General features: G+C 38.9%; 1 protein-coding gene and 1 long non-coding RNA gene across 5 annotated transcripts in view; one reads left to right on the top strand and one right to left on the bottom strand.

The window, feature by feature from the left end:
- Positions 1 to 27,708, bottom strand: part of LNX1 (ligand of numb-protein X 1) — a 219,026-nt gene that overhangs the window by 137,077 nt on the left and 54,241 nt on the right. Inside the window, exon 1 of one of the 2 annotated variants that reach the window (XM_077136860.1) lies at positions 284 to 755. The exons of the other annotated variant lie outside the window; for it this stretch is intronic. The gene's annotated coding sequence lies outside the window, so the exon portion shown is untranslated. Of the gene's footprint in view, positions 1 to 283; positions 756 to 27,708 lie in introns of those variants that run through there. 2 annotated transcript variants of the gene reach the window in all.
- On the top strand, positions 463 to 27,273 carry LOC143663247 (uncharacterized). 3 transcript variants are annotated; one of them, XR_013165884.1, is made up of 5 exons: positions 463 to 696; positions 1,277 to 1,428; positions 2,370 to 2,743; positions 3,547 to 3,694; positions 27,134 to 27,273. It is a non-coding gene; the product is annotated as an uncharacterized LOC143663247 (long non-coding RNA). The 3 variants fall into 3 exon arrangements; XR_013165885.1 differs by having other exon boundaries at positions 2,461 to 2,743; XR_013165883.1 differs by having other exon boundaries at positions 469 to 696; positions 2,550 to 2,743.

A 27,708-nucleotide genomic window follows, 5' to 3' on the forward strand; every position in this document is an offset into this window, starting at 1 on the left:
AACATCAAAATAAGACGGTAATTTAAAGGGCACAAAAAAAGCGAGTATGAAGACTGACTGCAAAGAAATATCTGAGATTTACCCCAAATTCCTTTCCAAATGGCATCCATTCAAATCACAAATGCCTCACGGTCCACTCTGTTAACATAGTGAAGATGACATTTCAAATTCATTTTTAAAAATTGACCCGTTTAAAAGTTTAAGTTTTCAAACGTTTTAGCACCCCCACCCCAGCATTTTGATTACATATTCAGGGGGTTGTAAAACTTTAAGTCATTCCTACCTCGGTTTGCCTGGCAGTTAAAATCACACCGCAGTTACAGGCCTGCAATTAGGAGCAATTTAAATGATTCAGATTCGAATGATAGTTCAATAATGAGGCGATGATGTCTGCTAGTTAGAACCAGGAAGGAGGAGTCAGAGTTATTTCTGTCCCAAGCTTGATGTGTGACCTTGGGCAAGTCACAGTGTTGTTTCAGCTTTTCCCGCAGGAACAGAAGGCAACGCTACCAGTCAGCTGGCACCGGGCAGCTGTGAGGTATTATGACCAAATCATAATCCCTATGGCATCTTTCGAGGAGCATTGTAAACAGTTCCCATCACTGTATTTAGACGTTGTACATTTCTACATCCTGCGCTGCGTCCAACACCCCTGGATAAGTTAGTTCCGCCTCTGGGATGTCCCATCCGGAGAAGGTGTGGATTTTCCCTCCCTGGGGAATGGCCTGCTTGCCCCGGGAAATTTTCCCTCTTGAAAAAAAAAGGCATATCGACATTCCACTCCTATTTTGTCCCTCTATTCTCTCCCCCACTTCCTGATATGCTTTGGTTCAACGGGTTCTCATCTTGGACCATTTAGAGGTGTTTTGGTTGGTGGGTGGGTGTTTTGTCTGAGGCGGGAGGTGGAGGAAGGAGGATAAACGCGAGAGGGGAGGTGAGAAGGAAAGGAAAACTCTTGATTCCGTTCTGTTCTTTTGACTTCAACACTGGCTGGTTGTAGCCGGTCATTCAACACCTTGTAAAACAATGGGGGAGGGGAAGGAAGAGACGTGCCAAGGGCGCGGGGATGCGGGGCAGGTTCCTCAATCCGAGCCGTCCCAGACTGGTCTCAACTACCTCTTTGCGCCTGGAAACTTGGTGCATTTTGAAGAGAGTTAAAGCTTTAAAAGATACGTAATTCCTCCTATTCACCTTTTTTATCCAGTGAATAAAAATCCAGGTAGATGAATCTACTATAAATATAGAGTATAGAATCTACTATATATACGTCTTTCAGGACAAAGTGGCATCCCACAGGTTGATAACTTCTTCACGCTGACAGTGCGTCCCGAGGAGGAAGTGGGGACGCGGCGAGCCGCAGATTTGATGAATCATCTCAAGGCCACGCCTTCCACCTGACGTACAGACAGCCCGCCCTCCACTTGGAAGGTGGTTGTCAATCACGCCTCGCCTTTTGCAAAAGGCACAAGTTCTCATTTGGGATACCCGAATCACAGGTTTTGGCTGATGGGGGTGGAGTGAGGGTTGTGGTGGGAGGAGCTACTGGAAAAAACGCATTTGCAGGAAGTGACTGTGACTAAAGTTTCTCTACTGAAGGGCTTCATTGCAATGGTGGCTACTTTTGCTAGCCTTTATGATAGCAATGGTATATACATCATTATGTATATACACATGTAAATGGACAGCCGAAATGTACAGCACATATGATCTGATAAAAATTAAAAGAAAATTGAGAACGAGAGTTAAACCGAGAGACAAGCTCACGCCCAGGTACAATGCAGAGTGAAAACTGGACATTATTTCACACAATGTCATCCCAAGTGAGATGCTTCTTGGCATTCCTGGAGTTAGAATAATCTTTAAAGATTAAAGAAATCAGTATGGGCTTTATTCCATTACTTGTTATTTGAGATATAATTGCTTTATTATGACATATATTATTATTTATTATTCCACTAGGGCTGTTGCACTAATATGGAAATGATATTTCTAAGGTATTAAGCAGTATTGGGGAAACTTCAACCTATAGATCAGAGGTTCTCAACTCTGTCGCACATTAGAATCACCTAGAAAGCATTTCAAAAAAATACCCAATGGCCAACACCCAGAAAGCTGACTTAATAGGTCCAGAATGGGGTCTGGACATTGCCTTTTGTTTTGTTTTTTCGTAAGTTCTCTCTAAATGATTCTAATATGCACTTAGGATTGTGATCCACTGTATTAAAGAAAAGATACATGCAGAAAAGTTAAGAAAAGCATAAAATGACCTTAAATTGGAGCCTGGAGGAAAGGGATACAAGAGGAGTTGCAGAAAGAAGTCACTTTTTGACCTAGTGAAACAACTAGGTTGTTTTTCACTTTTTCACTAGGTCAAAAAGTGACTTCTTTCTGCAACTCCTCCCGGCCTCTATAAACCCTTCAGATTCTCCACCACACTCACCAGCAGTTCTATAACTTTAGGGTGAGGATGTTGTTGCGTCCATAAGAACATGCAGCTTCGAACAGAGAAAGAATGATCAACTGGCAGTTTCTTCCCTTTGGCTTCGTAGGTAAGCCCACAAGAAGAAAGAAAAGCCAATAAAGGAGCACCGCAGCCACTTCTCCAAACACTCAGCCTACAGATGGAATAAAGATTGTTCTCAGTGGTAGAAATGGAGAATAAACCCAGAAATTTGTAAAGCCCGCTTTAGTGTTTGGCAGCTGCTGTCTGGAAGCCTGAGATGGGGGAAAGACACTCCAAGAGGTGCATAATTAACTCATTTATATTTGCCTTCAACAATTACCTTGTGGAGTTGTTTGTATAAGCATTTCCTCAGGTCTATTCACCTCTCTTGCTCTAATTTCATGCTCACTAAACAGCTTTCTGGACACTAATTCAGCTTCTTAACTACCTTAATATTTGGAAGGAAGTGCCCTAAAGAAGTAGGCCTAGGGAGGGTAGTTTCCTAGAAGGAATGATTCCAATTTAATTAATAAATTAGTAATGTGGCTTATATGTTGGTTCTCTTATGTGATACACCAGGAAATCTACAACCCCTGGGTGCATACTGGAAAACATCTTTTCAGGGCCCATCAAAGTGACCTGGGGCCCCAGAATGCCAGCTTGAGGGGCCCCTCTGAGTGGCCAGTTGTAACTCTCTATGACATCTTTTATGTCATTTCTACATAACTTCAGTAGCCTACCCTTTTAAAATCTGAAAATCTTGAAAGTCCTTATAATGTGAAACCACATACAATTGAACACTATGCAACAATATAAAATTAAGTTCCACTACAAGCCACTGCCAAGATGGACGGTTTAGACAAAGTTCAGTAAACACTAGTCATATACTGCACCATTCTCTCCTCCCTGCCATTGTTGTTGTTGCTACTTTTTGGGGGGTGGGGGGGCGGCGCATGGTCTGGGAAACAAATGTTGTTGCTTTTTAAAAGATCATGGCACTTTTGAGCTCAGAGGTAACCTTAGAATCTTTAAGATGAAACTCCAAGCCTGCTAGCACTTGGCATTACCACTCAAGATTAAACCATTTGTTATCCCAACTTTAGATGATAAATGGGAGAGATAATAAAAGGAAGAGTTTGTATTGGCTGGTGACATTGAGGAAGACTTCATGGAGAATAAAGCATGAATTGGATTTGGAGAGATGGTGAAAAGGGACAAACACAGCCAGGCATGGAAGGAGCAAGAGTGAAGGTGGGAGTGATCATAGTCTGTGTGTGTTGGGGAGGAATATACACGTGTTGGGGAGAAATGTGGGTGTGGTAGGAGAGAACAGGGAAGATGAGACAAGGAAATGTTCACCCTGCTGGAATGAAGGGGATCCACTGGCTGCTAAATTTAGATGGAAAAAGTGGGACCAGATTATGAAGAGCCTCAAGGGCTGACTGTCCCATTTTTTCACATTACTGTTGGCTACTTTTTTCATGATGATTAAACATCATGATGATCACATGATGAAAAACATGTTTTTGTTTTTGCTTTTGGTTCAGTTTTAAGAAATTCAGTATCTTGGCTGTGAAGCAATTTATTAAGAGTGACAATGTGTTCAGTATCAAGCTAAACTTCCATGATATGCCATTTTGGCTACCATATGATCGATCATCTTACTCTCTGGAATCAAGCCTCTTTTGCAGTCACTATATCCTGCAAACCTTGTTCTTCAGAGAGGCAGGTGGAATGCATTAGAAAGCTCTCTGAACTCAAGGTTGGGTCTATCCTAGTTAACCAGCCAGCTCACTTGGGCTTTTTGATTAGTTTGGATGCTTTCATGTATCTTGACAGGAAAACTAAAAGGGGAAAGGAAGTCTATTTTCAAAGCTCTTTCCTTCTAGATCACCACAATGAAGGTTGGCATTCTCAAGGATTCTTCCTGGCAATGAACCTATTGCTAAGCCCATAGCTCATGATTCAGAAAAATTACTTTACCCTGTTTGCTTCCTATGCCTTTTTTTTTTTTTATGGCATATTTGTAGAGTTGTCTAAGATGCCTAAATACCACAACAAAAGTGAACATAAGCCATCTGACTTTAATATAAAGGCATTTCTAGAGAAAGCCACTTTGGCCATATAAATTTTGAAAATATTCAGCAATGTGAAATGGAATTGCTATATATATACTCCATCATGTTGGCCTCTGTTCTTTTATTTTTTTTAACTAGCTCAGCTACAAATCTTTCATTGGCTCATTACAAGCTCTTAGCAAAATGAAAATAAGTAGATCTCAGAAGGACAATTTTGGAAAATAACAGTAATAATCACAAATTTCAGCTGATGTTGTGATTGATGCTATCTGGCTCTGTATTTTTGGAAGATATTAATTTCTCTCACAGACACACAATTCCATTTGTTGCTCAGTTTGCAGAGAGCTTCTGGGGTACCTCATAGATTTGCATCTTAGGAGGAGATACTTCTCCATTTGTGCTTTGACAGATAGCAGAGTCTCTCAGAAAAATTAGAATTAGGTCAATTATCAAAGATCACACATGTTTTTTCACAGCTTTTCTACACAGATTTGTGGCCAGCACACTCTTCTTTTATAGAGAAGTCCAAATAGAATTTAGTAGGGGGAAAAATGGACTTCATTATTTTTGCTTCCATACCTGTTGCAACATCAATATTCTACAATAGTGACTGTCTTTATGTTTCTATGGTTCCCATGCTTGCACAAGCTGGATGAGTTGTTCTCTTAGCAATTTTTAGGTGATGGTTACACTATTTTAAAGATTGTCGTCTCTTTGTTTCTTTCTTGTTGACTTCTTACATAGAAACCTAAATTCCCCAATTCAAAGATGTAAAATCTTACCTCCCCTTGTTAACTCTGACCTCATCCTGAGCACTGCCACATCCTTGTAGCTGACTCTCCAGCACTAACTCTCCAGCACTGACCTCCTCAACCCTTTCGTTCTGTATTCTTGAGAGGACACCTTGTACCTCGATATCACTCAGGAATCTCCCATCTCTGAAAATCTTAAACTACAATATGCTACTCTCTACTATATTCTCAACCATTTGGGTTGTTCACTCCTTTGCTCAAATTTTATCTTCTCTTCCAAACTGATTGTAACTTCTGGTTCCTGGTTTCATGGAGAGTGTTAAAGGATATCTGTCACTTACTGTTTTCATTTCCATCCTCACTAACCCGGATCTCACTTCTTTGCCAGCATCCTCAACTTCCTAATGATCCAGTGAAAACATACAGCAATGCTTCTCTTTTCCTACAGGTGTGAAGATCAATGTGACTACACATTTATACTATCCAGTGCCAGATGAACCAGTTACTCACTTTGGCAATCCAATCAATATTCATAGTCAGTCCCTCTTCCCCTCCTTTCAGTGTTCATTCCATACTCACCTACTTTGCCTTATCTGGCATGTGAGGATCTTCATGATCTGGTCCCTGGTTGCCTGTCAAGCTTTATCAACCTCTCCTTATCCTTTTCCTGCCCTACTAACACTATGTTAAGGAGAGCTTCGGCCTCAAATCCCCCATGGTTTTCATAAGGAAGCAATTTTCTAAGCACTGTCAGGCTGTACTGCACTCCCCTACTCTACCCCGGGGAGACCCTGACTTAAATGAGAAGACCAGCTGGGCAAGCTCAGTTTTGGTCCTCCCTTTTTTGTGTTGGTAGTGAGCAGCCAGAATATTCCTTTGTTGTTCCATACTCTGAGTCTTTCCTGGTCAGGCTTCTGTTCGGGAGGCTGCCATGCCCTTCCAGGTCTTCCTCCTTGTAACAGACCTTGTTCTCCAATTTAGCTATTAACATTAAAATGTCGATGTTGTGGCCTCATATTTAGTCTTTAAAAATTTTCTCAAATTATCCTTGAACCCGGGTGAGGAAGAGAAACGTTGTGTTTGGGGCCCCCTCAAAGTTCCCAAAAAAACCTGTTCATGGGTCCACTAACATTTAGCCTCTCTCACTTCTTGGCTCTTACCCAGGCCTTCATCCCAACATGTATTGTTCATTTAATGGATTGTTGCTAAGCACCTTACGTATATTATCTCATCAACTACCCCCAGAAACCCCATGAGTTTAACAAAACCAAAGATGTGAAAAGTAAAGTAGCTTGTCCAATAAGCACAACTGCTTACAGGTAGACCTGGGACTCAGGCACAAGCTGTCAGGATTATTATGCTCTCTTGGCCTGGGAAACAACCCTATCTTCGGGGCCCAGCTCAAATGCCATCTCCTTTATGAACCCTTATGGGACTTCCCCAAGCAGATAATTGGTGCCTGTTCTGTGCTGTCTACATTCTCTACTTCAACAGTTATTTTACAGATTGTAGTTTTCCTTTTTTTTTTTCACATGGGCAGACACCAGGAATTGAACCTGGGTCTCCAGCATGAGAACTCTGCCACTGAGCCACCATTGCCCACCCCCAGATTGCAGTTTTTAAAAGATTCTTTACACATTAGATTGTAAGCTCCTTCAAGGCAGGGGAAATGACTTTCCATATATCCTCAGGCCTTTGTCCAGAGCCTGAAGGGACACAGAAAGCCTTTGATAGACATTAGTTAAAAGAACTAAAAGATGACTATAAGACAAAGGAAGGAGTGAGGGAATTCACATGAAATTAAATTGTGAGACATCCCTTACTTTTCAAGATTTGTACACTTTGGGAAGAAAGCTTGCTTTGTCACATTTAATTTTCACAATAATGCCATCACTCATTCATTCAACAGATATATTAAGCATCATCAAAATGCTAGTCAATGTCAGAGATCTCTGCCTTAAGGAAATTATAGCCAATGGGTAAGTACAGTTAAAAACAAGGTACTAGGTAGAAATTAATATAAAAGAGGAATGTTACAGGTGCAGTTGCATGAGTGAGGAAAGCTGACTTGTCATTTCTTATTATTTAAGGGCTCCAAGGTGTTAAAAAGCACTGACCCAGGTTCATCCTGCTAGTAAACGACAGAGCTAACATTTGAGAGCAGTTTCACTAGACTTTAGAGCCTATGCTGGTTTGAAAGGATTTATGTACCCTAAAAAGCAATGTTTTAATCCTAAACAATCTTGTCAGAACAACGGTTTCTTCTGGAGCCTATTCAGTACTATAGGTTGGAAACTTGATCAGGTTGTCACCACAGAGATGTGACTCAATCAATTGTGGGTATTAAACTTGACTGGATGGGGGCGTGTCTCTACTCTTCCTATGTGGATCTTGATTTTTAACTGGAATCCTATAAAAGAAGAAGTATTTTGGAGAAAGCAACAGAATGCCACAGAACCATGAAGGAGAGGGTCCACTAGCCAGTGACCTTTGGAGATGAAGGAGAATGCCCCCGGCAACTTCATGAAGCAGGAAGCCTGGAGAGGAAGCTGGCAGATGCCGTATTTACCATGTGCCTTTCCACTTGAGAGAGAAACCTTGAACTTCATCAGCCTTCTTGCATCAAGGTATCTTTCCCTAGATGCCTTAGACTGGACATTTCTATAGACTTGCTTTAATTGGGATATTTCCTTGGCCTTAGAAGTGTAAACTTGTAACTTATTAAATCCCCCCCCCTTTTTTTTCTTTTAAAAAAGGCATTCCATTTCTGGTATATTGCATTCTAGCAGCTAGCAAACTAGAACAGAGCCCATAATTTTCCAGGCCCCACATAGCCCTGTCTTGGCCATGTAGCCATGTACGATCAGGCAGAGAAGAAAGCCCAGGCAAATAGGAGCCTTAACAAGCTTCTAGATTTTGTGTCACCCCAGAGAACCTAAAATACACAGTTTTATAATCTGTACAGATGTAGAGGTGGGTTATCTGAGTGGATAAAGAGACTACTTGTCAAGTATGGTCTCAGTGCTTCATGCCCATGGAAGGCTGGTTGGCACCTTAGGATGAACTTGAAAAAGATCCATTCTCTACAAGTGACAATAATATCTGTCTATATTTAGATTAATGTAAATTGCTTTAAGGTAGAGTTGTCAGCTCAGTAAACCTTTTTAAAAGATAACCAGCTCAAAGCTGATCAGTTTTAAGAGTTGTATAATTTAAATCCTTTTAATTTTAAATTATTTTCATGTATTCAGTAGAGAACAAATTACCATTTTTAATCTTCCAGCACTTGTTGTCCTTTATATTTCCTAATAGAGTTCCTTTTTCATAACTTTATGCTCCATAAAGGCTGAAAATTCCTAATAACTAGTAACATAAAATGATGCAAAGACACATATACAAATTATGTTGCAAAAGGAAATAGGGTGGAAAGGGTAAAAGCAAAAGGGGAATTATGCTGATGAGTATGATTAGCACAGGAGAAGCCAACTTTATAGGCAAGAAAATGTTTCCCTTCCAAGTGAACTTTCATTTACATCCAAGAAAGTGCAACTCCTCACAATCAGGGATTATTGCCCAGGAACCCATCCCTTTAGTTCTCTTAAATCAAAGAATATTAAAAAAAGAATGTCATGAAATCCACTCACCATTATTGGGGAGATATCTTCTTGATCAGATTCTAACAGAATCTCAGCAAAGAAAAATTCATTTGGCTTTTCTCAAATCATGAGCAAGTAGAGATGCTCCTTTTTAACTTGAGCAACCATCAATTTATGATAAAGTACCTGAAGCAAATAAGGGTAGACTTCCTGCTGTCCATTAAGCCACAGTGAAGTGGAGCAATGGACATGGATTTAGTTGATGTGAAAATGGGTGATTCCATATCCAGTTCTTGTAACTCTGGTCTGAGTAGCAGCTATCTCTTCTCAAGGTCAGCGAGGAAGCTGCATTTTCAGTCCAAAGTTTAGATTATCTCTGAGTAATGACTACTTCCCCACCCCCACCACACTATAATTTGCCAATTGTGAGAACCTGAGGTGTTGTTATTATCCTGAACCTTCTCTGAAGCCCCCATCACCAGGTAGCTCAACTAATCTTAAATTGGAAATGTTGACTTTAACTGAAATCATGAGACAAAAGTATAGGTTATAGAGCAGGAATTCATTTTTTCTGGGACATCAGATGCCTGCATCTTGTATTCAAATCTAAATTAGCTCAGTTCAACAAAGAAGTATGGAAAATTAAGTTTTAGAAGCAGTTTTATTAACCAGTCTGGGTAATACAGGCCCCAGCTCTCCAAGTTTCCTCCTTATGCTGTCTTAATTTGAGGCTTTGTTAATATCAGTGCTGGCCATCAACCAAGTGTGGCTAGACTGGTCCTTCCAGCTCAGGCTGTCCCCTTTAGGCAGTGAGTCCTTTTGCAAGGGGAGGAGCTGCTCTTCCAGTTCTCCCAAACTTTGCAGGGTCTTCCCAAAAGATAGACTGGAAGCTTGGCTTTGACTAGTCCTACCATAGACATCCTCACACCTCCACATTGGATGACTCTCACTACACCTTCTCCCCAGGGTAACCAGTCCTTGTAGGTGCTTAGGCTGTACACGGACCAACACCATTCATAATCTATTCATGCACACATAAACTCACAGCAGTGACTCCTGTGTCAGCATGGCAGCAAGGCAGGTCTACCACGCGATGCTTACTTTTCAATGTCATGTAGGGTTTGAGGGAAGGGTCCTTAGCTGTGTTAGGTACGCTCCCTCTTCATCTCTACCCCTAGGGGATGTTGCACACACCAAGTCCTTTGAACCTGAAGTTGAGAAAAGATCTATGAGATGCCTGGTCCACCCTCAACTCATCCCAATGTAGCCTATTCTCCAAGTAGCAGGAACTAGGACAGTATGAATTAGTAGTTACTACTGGGTTACAGGCAGAATAGAAAAGAAATTTTTTTTTTCCTGTCACCATGCTTTGACTTGAAATACTGAGTAATTCCATGTGCCCCTTTACATTTTACTCCCTCCAGTACCATATGCCAGAGGTCACCACAGGTCAAGCTGCCAATCATCTCAATGCCAAACTCTGCCATCTAGTTACAGTTGTTATTTCTTTCTGTCTTCCATCTCTCTGCTACAAATTTCTCCACCCTACAGAATCTGTCTACCCTGTTCAACCCTGCTTAAATTTCAGACAACTTCTCTTAGCACCACTGTCCTCCTCTGGAGATGGTCATAAAATTTCAGAAAAAATAAAAGGGTGGCCCCTCCCCAGGAAGCCTTAGGATTCCTCTGGGATGATGGAAAGAGGGACAGATTGAGAAATAGAAACCCGGGTCTGTCAACGTACCCTCCCAAAGTAAGGGGAATAAATTTATCCTCTGTGGTGACATGGGGATGGACCCAAATGCAACAAGTGAGCTCTGCCTATGGTCTTAATACCACCATAAGGAGTTAGTCCATGCCCTGTGAGAAGCAGACACTAGATGAGATTAAATATCTCAGCTTTCTATTAGGGGAAATAAACGCTTGAGGGACAATAAAGAGGGAGCTAAGAAAGTTTGGGAGAGCCATAAGACAGCAATGCACGTCTGACCCCAGTGAAGGAGAGGAGGAAGAATGGTTGGGTGGAAGCATTCTAGACCAAAGTGGCCATCAAAGCAATCCTCTGGCTCTCGGGAATAGGCCTGCCTCAGATCCTTCTGTGCTGAGCCATTGGCTAGTAACAGCATGTGCGAGGTATGGCTCCATGCAAACACAGGGTAGTGTTCACAGTGCTGCCTGTCGGGTCCTTGATCAATTGCACTTTCTGCAACTGGAGGTCTGAGAGGGTATTCTTATGGTCTTCCCAAGTGACAAGTAATGAGGAAATCAGGGAACAGAATTCATGGGATCCATGTTCAGTGAAGGCAATCAGGATATTTTGTATCAAGAAAGGAAAAACAAATGTTGGATGACAGTGAACAAAATTTAAACCTCATCTCTTCAAACAAGAATGTTGACAGCTTTCTTATTTCTTCAATTAGGTATTAATCAGCACTGCTGGTAGATCTGAAGCTCTGAGCTCACTCTTGAGACTAGAAAGGAGAGATTAGAGGACAAAAACTGGTAGGGTCACTACTGCAACATCCATAGAAGAGAGAAAAGTCTGGTAGACAATTCATATAACCTCTCTAGGCCTCAGTTTATCCATCTGTAAAAACTCCTTTCCAGATCAAAATTCTAAAAGCAAATGATATTCTATCAGTGGGGTTCCTAATGACCAAAGTAAGTAGTTTTCTAATTTCTGGGGTGCCATAATATGTGGTAAGGTAACAAATAAATCAGCATGCCAGCTGGGGAAAGTGCAAGACTCTGAAGCAGTTATGGGGCCAATTTAGGATCACTGATTCCTCACTGTACTTGAGGGATTACTCACCTTTATATTCGTGGTTTCTAGCACATGGAGGAACCCAACAATATTTTGTTGAATGATTGCATTAATGAACAAGGTACAATTTGGAAAGGGGAAAAACGCATTTGGGTAAAAATGATGTGAATTAGTAGAGTTACTACTGGGTTACGGGCAGAGTAGGTATTCAGCTGATGCCTAACATATGGCTGTACTAGTTATTTGCTCCTGGCATTTGTTCTGATTGGTTAGGGTCTGTTCTGATTGTATGATTCCTGTGCTACACTGATTATTAAATATTTCGAAGACGACCCCAGTTACATGGGCCATCATATTTCCTGGAATATTTGCCAATGGTTTCACAAATGGAAAACAATTTATTTCTGATGATCATTCCACTGCAACACAGGACCACCACACGTAATTCTGACAGACAGTGGTGGTACAGAAATAAGGGAAGCTGTCAAAATATACTTTTTTCTCTGGATTTGATAGAGGTATATTCATTGCAAGTTGCTGATGAGTTGCTGATTTTTGTTCTGCCCCTCCTAGGAATTAATTTATATTACTCTTTTCCCACCACTCCACTAAAAAATACTAGTGACTAAAACTGACAAATTCTTCATTTGCTTTCTTATCAAAATCAAAGAATACTCTCCTTGAACTAGAGGTTGTTTGAAGGAAAACTGAACAGAGACCAAATGGAAATTGACCCATCATTAGAGTTCTTATACTCACTAAATGCTTTGACTAAAGGGAGTGTTTGGAGAAAGCTCTCTCTAGTTCAAGGCCAGGTAAACAAGACACAGAACTAATGGAACCCATGCTGATGTGGGAGTGTGGAGGCAGAAAGAAGCGAGAAGAAGTAGCCCAGGAGCTCACAGAAATTGCAGCAAAGACTAAATTCTCATGGGCAGTGAGAATCAGATCTACAAACTTAGGTAGATCTCCAAAGAGGGCTCAGGACAGTAATACTGATATTTGGGATATACTTAGGCTGGCTTGATATGCTTATTTCTTGCAACAAAAGTGAATTATGAGTATCAGTCCAAAGTCAGAGACAGACACATTTGTCTTCCTATAATGAACTAGAATGTAAATTCCCCAAGACTAAGAGTTGTGCTTATACCCAGGATGGGGCTATGCGTCTCAAGTGTGCAGGTCATGGCCACCCCTTCCAAGAAAGGAGAGCTGCAAGGGCAGGAAACTGGAAAAGATGATGTGCTGGTTTGAAAGTGTTGCGTACCCAAGAAAAACCATGTCCCTTAATTTTGATTCAATATTGTAGGGTGGACACCTTTGATTAGGTTGTTTCCATGGAGATTGACCCACTCAATTATGATTTTGGCCTTTTGATTAGGTTATTTCCAGGGAGATGTGGCAACCCCAAATATAGGTGTGGCCTTTTAAATAGATGGAGATGTGACACCGCTCATTCAAGGTGGGTCTTGATTAGTTTACTGGAGTGCTTTAAAAGGGGAGACATTCTAGAGAAACACAGTTGCTTCAGAGCTGACACAGACATTTGGAGATGCTTGAAGTGCTGAGGGAGAGAGCACATGCCTAGGCAAGGACATTTGGAGATGCAGATTCCAACAGACATTGGTATGTGCCTTCCCATGAGATGGCAAAGCAAGTCAGAACTCAGAGTTGTGTCCCGGAGGAGTTAGTGAAGGCTGACAGATGCTTAGAGAGGAAACCACTGGCATCAAAAGCTGGAAGTAACAGAAACTGGAACAAGGACCATCAGATGCCAGCAATGTGCCTTTCCATGTGACAGACATCGGCCTTTCTTGAGTCAAGGTATCTTTGGACAATTTTATGGCCTAGTAGAACTATAAACTTATAACTTACTAAATTCCTTTTTAAAAAGCCATTCAATTTCTGGTATAGTTCATTCTGGCAGCATTTAGCTAACTAAAATAGATGATAAAGGATTAATCTGTCAATGTATAGAATTTCAGAGAAAGTGGCATGATATCTTATACTCATTTAAGAACTCCTTCCAGATTAATAGAGCAGTTAATTTTCTGGTATATGGCAAAAGACCTTGACTTTAATATGAGGAGATATTATATTTACAGATGAGAGCGAGAGAGATTGATTTTAAGCATAAGAAACAACTTACATTCTCCCTACCCCTCCATTTAGAGTTCAACTAGATCAGTGCTGGGGAAAGTTGCAATTAGCTTGAAAAGAAACACTTATAAGGAAAACTGTCTTCTTTATGCCCTCTAGAGTCACTTTCCACCCTCTGTACCTATTTGGTGCCTCTCTAACCATAAGCACTGGATCCTTTGTTCTCTGGTTTCCTGTTGGATTTGGCCAGTGCACAGCACTGGACAGAAGCATGGAAGAGGGAGGAGAATGAGATGAAGGTATGCATGACACCTCAGGTGTGGTGCCTGCAGGTTGGCTTCGGGCCTCCCTCAGTGCCCACCTTCCATCAGGTGGCCATTACACACTGTCTTTCTCTCAGAGTTCTAGCTGTTGCTTCCCTTCCCTTTTCTCTTCTGGTCTAAGTGTGGTAATGGAGTCACTTGTCCCATGCACTATTTCTAGTGGCAGATACTGCATTATACCTTGTGGTTACAGTGTACCCTGTGCTTAACTTTGTAATAGTTCATTTATCGAGCTGTCTTCAATGACCATGGCATCTGTTTCCTGCTGGGACCCAACCAACTACATGATGGAAAATCCCTTGGTGGCAGTGATACTGTCAACCTCGGAAATCTATTCCCTGATTTCAGCCTTACCTTTACTATTAGGAAGCTGGTATTAATTGAGGTCCATGGCCCAAAGGAAACCAAGCTCTGATATAGGAAATACATCCATTTTGAGGCAACTAATTTTTATCGAGCACCTACAAAACTATATCCTGATATTGACACTCTATCGTTTTCCTTAGTTTTGCTTTAAAATTCTATTTATCATTCAATATATTATTATGTGCATTTCCTATAAAGTGTCACAACTTTTTGCAAAACAAGGTGGTATAAAATAATGTTTAAGAGCATAAATTACTTAACCACTCTCTTAGCTTCTCTTTCTTCATCTGTTAAGTAGGAATAGAACAATGCCTACCATATCAGGTTGTTGAAAAAATTAAATGAGATAATTCCTGTAAAATTTAACAGTGTGGTAAACAACTACTCAATAAATATTAATTGTGGTTGTTATTTATAATTATTTTGAGAACACTCAGAAAGCATACAAAGTAATTTTACCTGCATTTACATCCCATCATTTAAAGTAAGGATTGTTAAATAAAGGAAACCTCACTGCAGAAAAAGTAATGACTGTTGTCATCTCTCACACTTGACTTCCACCCCTGAGAAACTTGAGACCATCTTAAAGTCACCAATTTGTACTTTTAGAAAAAAAGTTTGCAAATAATTCTATGTGCCTACTTATAAGGTTAGGACAAGGTGAAGTATCTAATTAATCCAATTCAAAACAGTGAAAAATGTAATAGGTAGCTCAATGGTCAAAACAGTTTAAATCAGAAAAACAAAGAGGGTAAAAAATAAAGTCAAATAAATAATGAACATATTAGAGAGAAGATATAAAATGAACTATATTCTGTCAACCTAAATGAAGAATATTGAGTTTCCCTCCCATTCTACCAAAACTGCTCACACAGCCAGGTTATGAAATCACAAAGAGTTTAAAAGAACAATGAAAAGAGCACATAAGGTGAACAGAAAGAATATCCAAGAATTGTGGGACAATGTCAAACAGTCCAGCATAGATATAACTTGAGATAATGGAAGAAGATGAGAGAGAGAAAAAAAATAGACAAAATAAACTATTGGGAAATAATGTCAAAGAATTTTTCAAAATTATGAAAGCTATCAAGCTGCAGAATCAAGAAGCTCAAAGAACGTCAGGTAGGATAAATTCCTATACCCACAAAAACGAATTTGTTTTTATATACATCTTATTCAAACAGTTGAAAACAAAAGCAAAAAGAAAATCCTAAAGGAAGTCAGAGAAAAGATAATTACAGTCAGAGGAACAAAGAGAAGAAATATAACAGACTTCTCATCAGAAACTATGAAAACTGCTAAGTTATAAACAACATCTATACAGGGCTAAGGGGGAGGGAGGGAATGATTGTAAACCTAGATTTCTATATCCAGTGAAAATACACTTCAAAAGTGAAAGGAAGGTGCATAGGTGGTTCAGTGGTAGAATGCTTGCTTTACATGTGGAAGACCCAGGTTCAATTCCGGGACCATGCACCTCCCCCCCAAACAGACACACACACAAACAAACAAAAAAGTGAAGGGAGGCTACCAATTGACCAATAGGGTGGAGTAAGATACTCCAGAGTTTTGTTCTCCCTCAAAATCTTTGACTGGTTGGGAAAAAAAGTACCAGAGACATCTTCCTTAAAACTCCAGAAAAGAGGTAAAAGACTACACTAACTGATTAAAAGCTGAATCAAGGAAACAAAGCTTGAAAAACAGTAGGAGAACTCATGGCACACTTGCTAGAGCATCCTACATCTGCTCTCCTGCAGTATGGAATCAGCCATTGCTCCCATTATGGTTCCATGATCATGTTCTGGGTGAAGCAGAATAACTCCCATGTGCACACTGGGTGCCTGTATATAGGTGTCGATATACCAGCAGCAGTCTGAAAGACTGAACTAGGAAACTTCTCTCTGGCTTGCCCTCCCAGAACTTGCCCTGCAAGCAGAAGTAGCTTGTTGACAGGTAAAAAAGTATAAGAAATGATTAAGTCAAAGCAGTCTCGGGCAGAAGATGACAGGCTTTAAGACATAAAATAGGAAATATAGGTGGGATTGAAATCTATTTTGTAGGTAGTAGAGAGGAAATTTATATTCATGTAAATGGAAGAATTGGGGGAATTCTATGAGCATAAGTTGAAGAAAAGGCTGAGGATCAGAAAAGTGGAGAGGAACCCTCACTTCACTCTTACTTTGTACTGTACTGATCTTCTTGATGAGAGAGCTGAACTCTGAAGGAGCACACCAGCAAACAAAGAGACAATGTGAAAAGACTATAAAAGGTGTTTTGTGTGTGTGTTAGCTGGTTGGTTTCTGTTAGTTCCTGGCACTCAAGGAAATCACTTTCATATCATACCTAAATAAAAGGTGAAGGGTAATACAGGCCAGGTACTAAATGTAAGAATTGACACATAAATTATTAAGATGTACAGTGTGCAATGAAAAATAACAAGACAAGCAAAGAAAATAGGAAATAATGGCCCATCTAAAGAAACAAAATAAAACTTAAGAAACCATCAACAAAGAAGACCAGACTTTGGGCATATTGACAAAGATTTTAAACAAATGATCATCAACATGTTCAAGGAGCAAGAAATAAAAGATATCAGGAAACTGATGAATGAACAATTTGAGAATCTCAATAAAGAGACAGAAATTTTAAGTGGGAAACAAACAGAAACATTGGAGAAGAGGACCACAGTAACTGAAATTTAAAAATTCCCTAGAAGATTTCAAAATTGGAGCTGGCAAAAAAAGAATCAGTGAACTCAAAGACAAGACAATTGAAATAATTCAAGCTGAGAAGAAGAAAGAAGGAGAATGAAAAGAGGTGAAAACAGCTTAAGAGACCTGTGAGACACTGTCAGGCATGCCAAAAACATATTATAGGAGTGCCAGAGGGAGGAGAAAAAGAAAAAAAGAAAAAAAAAAGGGCAGAAGGAATATTCAAAGAAATAATGGCAGGAAACTTTACAAATTTAATAAAAAACATGAATATGTACATTCAAGAATCCCAGTGAATACCAAACAAGATAAAGTTAAAGGGAACATTCCCCAGTCACATAACAGTCAAAATGCTCAATGCCAAAGATAAGCAGAGAGTTCTGAAAGCTGCAAGAGAAAAGCTGTGTGTTATGTACAAAGGAGTAGCAAGAAGATTAAGTGGTGATTTTTCAATCGAAACCTTAGTAATAGGAAGGTAGTGGGGCTAAAGGTTTAAAGGGCTGGAAAAAATGCCAACCAAGAATTGTATATCCAGCAAGACTTTGTCATTCAAAAATGAGGGTGTGATTAAGGCATTTCCATGTAAACAAAAACTAGGGGAGTTCATCACCACTGTAGCTGTCCTACCAGTGATGCTAAAGGGAGTTGTTCCAACTGAAAGGAAAGGATACTAGACAGTGAATCGAAGTGGCATAAAGAAGTAAAGACTTGTGGCAAAGGTAATCATATGGGTAATTACAAAAGCCAACACTATATTATTGTATTTTTGGTATGTAACTCGACTTTCTACTTCTTACAGATTTTAAAATGCAAAAAAAAAAAAAAATTATATTAGCGTGTCATTATCAGCATAGTGACCAAAGACATCCCCTGAAAAACCTCCCCAGAGATTTAGTGAAAAAAGGACAAATCCCACTTCCTTAAAACTCTGGAGTATGGTAGAGAATGGAGAGGGATCCACAAATGCTGAATAAAAGAAAAAGAAAAATATCAAGTAGGAAACATCTATCTCAGACATACTAGTCCTCTTTCCTCCCCTTCACTTGGTCCCATGTAGCTTTGGAATTGCTCAAAGGCAGTGACCCAGATCCTTTCCACCAGAGACACAGACTATGGAGGAACTCTCTACAATGAGCTAGAAGACAGAAGACAGAGAGAATGTGGTAGTACTGCAGCTGGCAAGTGGCACATTCACTCAATCCAGTTTATGTTGACTAGACCATCTAAATGCAAAACAGACTTTTCTGGAGTGACATCTATCTGGATTGATTCTATTTTGTTCCCTAGAGTGGGATTCCCTAACAGGTAAGAAAACTGAGGCAGAAAAGTGTCATGGGGGGGAAAGGGGGAATAGGGGTAAACTGAACTGCAATAAGATGGGAGGGTCACAGAACTGAAAACCAAAGGAAAAGAGGGCATTGAGTGAGGGAGTGAATTTAAGCAAATCATAAGAGCTGGGGAGAAAATTCTGCACAAAAAGAAACAGAACACCCAGAATAAAAATGAGGGCCTTAAATCTGTATAGCTTAATGTAATGCTTGGGTACATCCTAGAATATATTAAGCAGATAATCAAAAAGTATTGGCTGCAAAAAAAAATATTTAGAAAAGGGTGGTGTGATGGTGGCTCAGTGGCAGAATTCTCGCCTGCCATGCTGGAGACGTGGGTTCGATTCCTGGTGCCTGTCCATGTGAAAAAAAAAATAGTATTAGCAAAGTATCTTGAGGGATGAGAGAAAAAATATGGAACTATTAAACTTTACCATTAGGGAATCCTCTGATACTGTGTCAAACATTAGGGACACCCAAATCAATAGGCCAAGCCCTTGATCTTGAGGCTTACTCTTGTGAAGCTTATGTAGGTAGTAGAGAAGCTTAACCTACCTAGAGGTGTGCCTGAGAGTTACTTCTGGAGGACCTCTTGTTGCTCAGATGTGGCCTCACTCTCTCTAAGCCCAATTCAGCATGTGAAATCATTCCTCTCCCCACTACATGGGGCATGACATCCAGGGATGAAAGTCTCCCTGGCAACATGGGAAATGACTCCCAAGAATGAGTCTGGCCCTGTTACTATGGGATCAACAATTACATTCTGACCAAATGGGGGAAAAGAAGTATAACTAATAAAGTATCAGTAGCAGAGAGCGTTCAAATATAGTTGAGAGGCTACTCTGGAGGTCACTATTATGCAAGCTTCAGTTAGACATTGCTACCTATTATAACTAGACAAACCCCAACAAAAACCATTCCAGCCAATTCTAAAGAACACCTAGGGCAATATATAAGATTCTATGAAGGTTCAATGCATTAGGGTAACTTTCCAGAGAACTACAACCTCCAGATGGGTCCCTGGATCAGATAAGTCCTGAAACCTAGATGGCCCAGCCTTTCCAGAACATCAGCTAGTTCCATCTCCCTACCCCATATTATTGACAGGCCCTTCCAACATGAAAAAGTTAGAATGGGCATAGCCCAAATATCCCTAAAGAGTGGGATAAAAAGATCAAAGGTGATGGAGTTATACAGAGAAGGTAGGGGTTAACAAACCCCTAAATCATTAAAATTTAATGATTGCTAAATCATTAAATTGATGTTTCTTTTAGTCTCCAGTATCTTAGAGCAGCTAGAGTAAAAACCTAAAACCATGGTAACCCATACCAAACTCTGAAATCTGTTGTCCAAGTAATTGTTGTGTTATGCTTTGAAATTAATTGCTTTTTTGTATATATGTTATTTTTCACAAGAAGGAAAAAAAATCGATTGCAGTGATAAAAATTAATATTAATTCCTTCTAGCCTACTAGATTATGGAGCAGCTAGAAGGAAAAATTGAGAGGATGGTATGGTAGCCCATGACAAACTCTGAGATCTGTTCTGTAACTACTTGTTGAAGAGTGCTTTGAAAACTATTGCTTTTTTCTTACTTTGCTTTGTATATACGTTATATTATACAATTTAAAAAGTAAAAAAGAAAGAAAGAAAGAAATAGAACAGATCATTATTCCCAGAGAAGGAAAAGAGAAAAGGAAGTTTTTTGTCCCTAGAAGTAAAACAATTGCACAAAAGTACAATATTAAAAATTATACCACATATCCAGGGCAAGAATCAGATGAAAAAGAGCTGAGAAAGTCTGATCAGTCAAATACAGGCTACTCTAAAGGTATAGAATAACTTGGACCAAGAATCAAAGAAGAGCCTTAAAAGAAAGCCAGTCAACAATAAAACCCTAGAAAAGAGGGAAAAACTGACCTTCAGAGTTAACAAGATAATCAAATGCCTAGAAAGCAGCAAAAAAAATTACAAGCCATACAAAGAAACAGAAAAATATGACTCAGTCAAGGAAACAAATTAAACTTTAAGAGACACAGAATGGGAACAACTAATTAAAGAAGCTCAACAAATCTCCTAAATCAATTCAAGAGATGAAGGAAAATATGCATAAATAGCTAAAGGATATAAAGAAGAATTTGAAAGTATGAAAAGAAATGTAAAAGAAATTATGGGAATGAAAGGCACAATAGTAGAGGTTAAAGATACACTAGAGGCATACAACAGCAGATTTGAACAGGCAGAATAAAGAATCAGTGAATAGAACACAGGAAAATTAAAATCATACAGTCAGAAGAACAGATAGAGAAAAGAATAAAAAAAATTAAGGAATGTCACTGGGATTTGAGCCATAGTATGAAATATACAAATATGCACATCATGGGTGTTCCAGAAAGAGAAGAAAAGGAAAAGGGACACAAAGAACATTTAAGAAAATAATGGCCCCAAATTTTCCAACTATCATGAAAGACATAAATATACATTTCCAAGAATCACAACATACTCCAAAAAGAATAAATCTTAATAGACCTACTCTGAGACAGACAGTAAGCAGAATGCCAATTTTGAAAGCAGCAACAGAAAAGTGATTTGTTACATACAAGGGATGCTGAATAAAACTAAGTACTGATTTCTCATCTGAAACTGCAGAGGCAAAATGGCAGTGGTATGATATATTTAAGATACTGAAAGAGAAAACCTGCCAACCAAAAATTCTTTATCCAAGAAAACCGTCCTTCAAAAATGAGGGATAGTTTAAAATACTCATAGACGAGCAGAAACCAAGAGAGTTCATCAACAAAAGACCCTACAAGAATTACTGAAGGGAGTTCTGCAGGTTCAAAGGAAAAGTCATGAGAGAGTGGCTTGGAGTAGTGTGAAGAAATAAAGATTATCAGTAAGGGTAACTAAAGAGTAAATTTAGTTTAGGTACACTACCTATTATTACTGTATCCTCAATATATAATTCAACTCATTAAATTCCTATAAGAGTCAGAATACAACTGAACAAGCAAAAGGCATATTCCTAATTATGGGCATGCAAAATATAAAGTGGTAAAGTGGGACAAAAACAACATAAAGAGGAGAATCTGAGGGATCTGGGAGCAGAGAACATGTATGCTATTGAAGATAGGTGGGTATTTTTTCAAATTAATGGGTTACAGATGTAGGTTGTGTAATATAAACTCCAGGGTAACTACAAAGAAAGTATATAAAATATATAGAAACAGAAATGGGAAAGAGATCAGTTAAATACATCAGAAAAGATCAAAGTATAGAAAAGGAAGTTGCAATAAAGGAAAGGAGAGACCCCCCAAAATTATAAGACATATAAAAACCAAAGAACAAAATAGCTGAAGTACTGCCTTTACAGTAATGACACTGAATGTTAATGGATTAAACTCTCCAATAAAAAGACACAGATTGACATATTGAATATAAAAGCAGAATACAAGTAGAGATTGTTTACAAGAGATTCATCTTAGACCCAAAGACACAAATAGGTTGAAAGTGAAACATTGGAAAAAGACATTTCAAGCAAAAAATAACTAAAAAAAGAGCCAGGATAGCTATACTAATATTGGACAAAATAGACTCTAAGCCAAAAGCTGTTATAAATACAAAATATTTATGTATTTATAGGTATATCAATATTACCTAACCATGGTATCCCAAAATGCATGAGGCAAACACTAGCAAAACTGAAGGGAGAAATAGACATGTTTACAATAACAGTTGAATATGTCAATGCATCACTTTCCTCTAGACAGAGGGTCAATAAGAAAATAGAGAATTTGAATAGTATGATAAATGTACTGGATGTAACAGACATACAGAACATTGCACCAGACAGTCAGATACATATTCTTCTCAAGTGTACCTGGATCATTCTCCAGGACAGACCACATGCTGAGTCACAAAACAAATCTCAATAAATGTTAAAATATTGAAATTATAATGCAACTTCTCTGACAATAATGGAATGAAGCTAGAGATAAATATCAGTTGGAAAAATGGAAAATCCACAAATATACAGAAGCTAAATAACATACTTTGTACCAACAGGTCAAAGAAGAAATTGCATGTGAAATCAGTAAATTTCTGGAGACAACTGAAAATGAGAATACAACATATCAAAATGTGTGGGATGCAGTGAAGGGAGTGCTGAGAGGGAAATTTATAGTCCTAACTGCTTACATTAAAAAGAAGAAAGATGGGAGACCCAGGTTCAATTCCAAGTCCATGCACTTATCAAAAAACAAACAAAAATTCAAGAAATGGTGCTGAGTAATAGGATACTCACATGAACAATAATGAAATGTGACCCTGCCATATAGGATACAAAAAAAAAAAAAGATGAAAGAGCTAAAATCAAAGACCTAACTGCATACCTGGAGGAATTAGGAAAAAAACAACAGCAAACTAATATTAAAGTAAGCATAGGGAAAGATAGAACAAAGTTTGGAGCAGAAATAAATGAAATTGAGAAAGAAAATTGATGGAATTTACAAAACCAAAAGTTGGTTCTTTGAAAAGATAAAATTGACAAACCCTTAGCTAAATTGACAAAAAATAAAAATGAAAAGACAGGGCAGGCCACGGTGGCTCAGCAGGCAGAGTTCTCGCCTGCCATGCCAGAGACCCAGGTTCATTTCCCGATGCCAGCCCGTGTAAAAAAAAAAACAAGAGTGAAAAGACAGAAATGAGAAGTGTATGTGTGTGTGTATGTGGGGAGGGGGGTGATATTACTACTGACCCCACAGAAATATAAGGGATCATAAGAAGATATTACTTAAAACTGTATACCAACAAATTAGCTTAGATGAGATGGACAAATTCCTAGAAACACATGAACAGTCTACACTGACTCCAGAAGAAATAGGATAACTCAACAGACCAATTCGAAGTAAAGACAATTTGAAGTAAATATTCAGTCACCGAAAACCTCCCAACAAAGAAAACTCCAGGACCACATGACTTCACAGATGAATTCCACCCATCATTCCAAGAAGAATTACAAGTCTGCGGAACCTCTTCCGAAGTACTGAAGGAGGAACATTACCTATCTCATTCTATGAAGCCAACATTACCCTAATACCAAAGCCTGATAAAGCGACTACCAGAAAATAAATTACAGACAAATCTCTCTAATGAATATAGTTGCAAAAATCCTCAACAAAATACTTGCAAGTCAAATCAAACAGCACATTAAAATAATTATATACCATGATCAAGCTGGTTTTATCCCAGGTATGCAAGCATGGTTCAAAGAAAATCAATTAATGTAATATTCTACTTTAACAGATTGAAGGGAAAACCCACATGATCATCTTGACTGATGCAGAAAAGGCATTTAAGAAAATCAGCATCCTTTCTTGATAAAAACACTTAGAAAAATAGGAATAGATGGAAATTTCCTCATCATGATATGAAAAACCCACAGCTAACATCAATTCATTGATAGAAGCCTAAAAGCTTTCCCACTAAGATCTGGAACAAGACAAGAATGCCCACTGTCAACCAGTGTTATTCAACATTGTTTTGGAAGTTCCAGCCCGAGATGTTAGGCAAGAAAAAGAAATAAAGGGTGTCCAAAATTGGAAAAGAAGAAGTAAAAATTTCATTATTTGCAGATGGCATGATCCTATATGTAGAAAATCCAAAAAAATTAACAACAAAGATAGTAGGGCTAACAAATGAATTCAGCAAAGTGGTGGGATACAAGATCAATATGCTAAAGCTAGTAATGAGCATCCTGAGGAGGAAATCAACACATTGAGTTAGATTATGCTACAGAAAATTTAGGTTTTGGACAAAACAAAGCTCTCTTCCTTTGGTCTCATACAGTAGGTGAAGTTCTAAAATACAAACAATGTCATCCCTACCCTGTGTTCTGATTTACCTTAGTCCTGACCTGATCGGCTTCATTCTTATCTCTAATTGAAGCTAGATCTCTTTTTCTGTTTCTTTAACAATTGTTGTATGTGGCAAAGCTGACTTTCAGAGCCACAGAATTCCAACTCTGAGTCTTAGGTATCACACAGGTAGCCAAAGTGTGTGATATCTCAGGGAGATATCAGGTTGTACATATATAGCATGGCATACCAAAACCTAGAAGTAACATATACAGCTCTTGACTTAATGTGACTGCTATAGGAGCTTACAAGCTAGGCCCCGATTTTCTTATTAGTATTTTCTAAAAGAAACAATAAAATATTTATTATTTTGTTTTTGGCTTATTTTGTACCATCTAATGTCCCCAAGGTTCATTCACCTCATTGCATGTCTCATGACTTTATTCCCTTCTGAGCCTCACAACATCCCATCATATGTATATGGTGAACCGCAGTTCACCATTCTACTTCTCAGTCAATGTATCCTTCAGCCACCTCCATCAATTGGGCATCATGTAAAATGTCTTAAGTCAAAAATCCATGTCTCACATTATCCTCACTTAGTTGTACAATCATCAACACGCTCAATTTTCCAATATCTATTAAAATTTAAGATACATTTTAAATAAACGTATAAAAACAAATTTAAAATATATCTTCAGATTAGCAATCCTTTCCTGAGCCTCTCTCCTATAGAAATAAAATCACCTGAACCTAAGAACTCATATATAAAGTGTTTTTGTTTTGTTTTGTTTTGTTTTCTTATAAATTATCTGTGAAAGCCATGATGAATTTCCAACAATACAGGAACGGCTAAATAATTTATGGCATAGCCACAAGATTTAATATTATATAAATGAATTTGAGTTGTGCTGGTTGACAAGAAGAAATCCAGAAGATATTGTTGACTGAAAAAAGCATGATGCAGGGAAAAAAATGATCAGTGTAAAGCAATGATCAGTAAGTTCCTGTGTTTGTATGTGCATATGTATTCATTATATTATTATATAGCCATGAGCAAATATAGGACAGATACACATTAGATTAGTAGTATTGTTATGTGAGTCGGTGAGTGGGTTGGGAATTGGTATTTGTGGAAGCAGAGAAGAGGAGGAGCTAAGGCACAAAGGAGGAACAAAATGAGTGCTCACACACAGGAGACTGCAAATATGTCCCCGTGCTTAAAATGATCATGTGCCTGCATTAATGAAAATGCATGAATACTGTTCACATGCAAAGGAATCATCCAGATAGTAGGAGGGACTTTGTCTCACATAACTTCTTCCTTTCCAGGAAAATTTGCTATTCCATTTGTACTCCTGTTGCAACATACTCTCAAAGAAGGAATTTCTGACCCTGGGATTCCCCACACTTCCCAAGACTTCCTTTTCCATGGCATAGCCTTTCATTTCAGAGACAGTGCTCAGAAATCCTTCAACATTGTATTGGAAATGAGTATTCTTTTGGGGTTTCTACCTCTACTCCTTCTCATCCACACTTCTTTCTTTATGTGACCCCCAGGTTGATCCTTCTAGGTAAAACAAATTAGGCCATTTTAGGTCATGGCTCATCTCTTTCCATACCAGGTAAGTCCAGAAGGTGAAGGGTTCCACTACAGATGTCTGGGAAAATAACCAATTGCCCCTTACATCTCAGATTTTAAAATTTTAGAGCTGGGAAGGGCTCGTTTGTTCAACCTGCACCATTCATTCAAGGCAAGCACTCTCCATACAGCTGGCCACTTAGAGAATATCTTGGGTGCTGTGAAATTTTCCTTTTTCCAAATATATTGGTTCAAGGACATACTTCTCTCAGCCATGCCTTTCCCCATATCATCCCTGTCTTTCTCAACCTCTATCAATTTCAAAGGCATAGAATATCCTTTTTCCTATTACTCTTTAGTTGCCTAAATCATGAATTCCTTCAGAGTCAAATATGAAGTAAAATATACGAAGCAAGAAAACTAGCAAGAGTTACCTTTCGCCAGCCCACATTGTTTACTGCTCAGGATTCCATTACTTTCTTGATGTTTACAGAATTTTTGCTAGTTTTACATTCCATGCTCACATCTGTCTGCCTCCTCCAACCTTTTTGGTGGAGCAATTTCCTTTACTTCAAAGGAAGCTCCAGGTGCAGAGGAGACTTTAGGGGTGTGGTCCAGCCTCAGAATCTGGCTCCCTTTCTTTACTAAAATATGCATTCTCTTCATCTCTCTCCCAAGTTGACTTTTGGAGCCATTCCTAAGTTCATTCATCTGCTTTTGAACTCTGAGTGTGAGAAAGAAATGTATTTTTCCCTCTTTCCCCAAATTACCGACTCCTTTGTCATGACATTTCAAATTAACTGTAGACAGAAACAAAAGGGATAATTACATATAGCACTGAAGGGGAATGCCACAATTTAGACTGTGGTAAGTAGGCTGTGGGAGATTAGTATCATCATGGCCTCCAATGAATCATGGAGAAATAAACTATTTTTGATTTAAGCCATTAACTTTTAGGGTGTTGCGTTATGCAACAATAGTTAACTGATGCTGTGCCCACCCTCCTTTACAAAATGAAGCTGCCTCTCCCTTCAAGAGGTAGGGGCTACTTCTCCACCCTTACGCATCTACTGGTCAGGACTTGGTATGCTGCATGAGTTCCAAAGTGTAGGCATAAAGAGTTTTTGCAGATTCCATTCTTACCTTCTTAGAACCTTGGGCCTACCAGGCTGTAAAGAAGCTCGGGCTAGCTTTCTGGTGAAAAGAATTAAGAATGCTTCCTAACTATTCTCTTAGGAAAAGATTTTAAGACTAGCCAACAGCCAGCACCAACAGCATGATCCATCAGTGAGCCCATTTGGATCTTCTAGCTGAAGGCAGCCTCAAGAGTGATCCCCAGGGCAACTAGCAGGGGACCAGCGCAGCTAACCCACAGAACGGTGAGAAATAATAAACAGTTGTTGTTTTGGAGTGGTTTATAATGCAGCAATAGCTGACCGATGCAGAGGCTTTGACATTTTAATTCAATAACTACTTTTTTCTTTTAGTGTTTTCTGTGTTTGATGAATTTCCTTTACCACTTTTTTTCTTAGAAAATCAGGAGCACATTCCCTACATGGACACAAACAACTCATATATACTATGTACTCAAATGCTAGTAGGAGACAGAAGATTGTAAAGGTAGGCATTAGATATTATTCCACTCTTCAGTATCCTGCACTCAGGACAGCTTCACATAGCCAGTGGGTGGTCAGCATATGGTGACCAAATTAAGTGGCTCATAGTCATATCAGTTGCCACTTTTATCTCACATTTTTAGCACTTGGATGTGTCACAGTAGGAAAGGTCTGGTTGATTTAGCTTACCTGGCA

Source organism: Tamandua tetradactyla, chromosome 19, assembly GCF_023851605.1.
Source record: "Tamandua tetradactyla isolate mTamTet1 chromosome 19, mTamTet1.pri, whole genome shotgun sequence".
Classification (NCBI taxonomy): domain Eukaryota; kingdom Metazoa; phylum Chordata; class Mammalia; order Pilosa; family Myrmecophagidae; genus Tamandua; species Tamandua tetradactyla.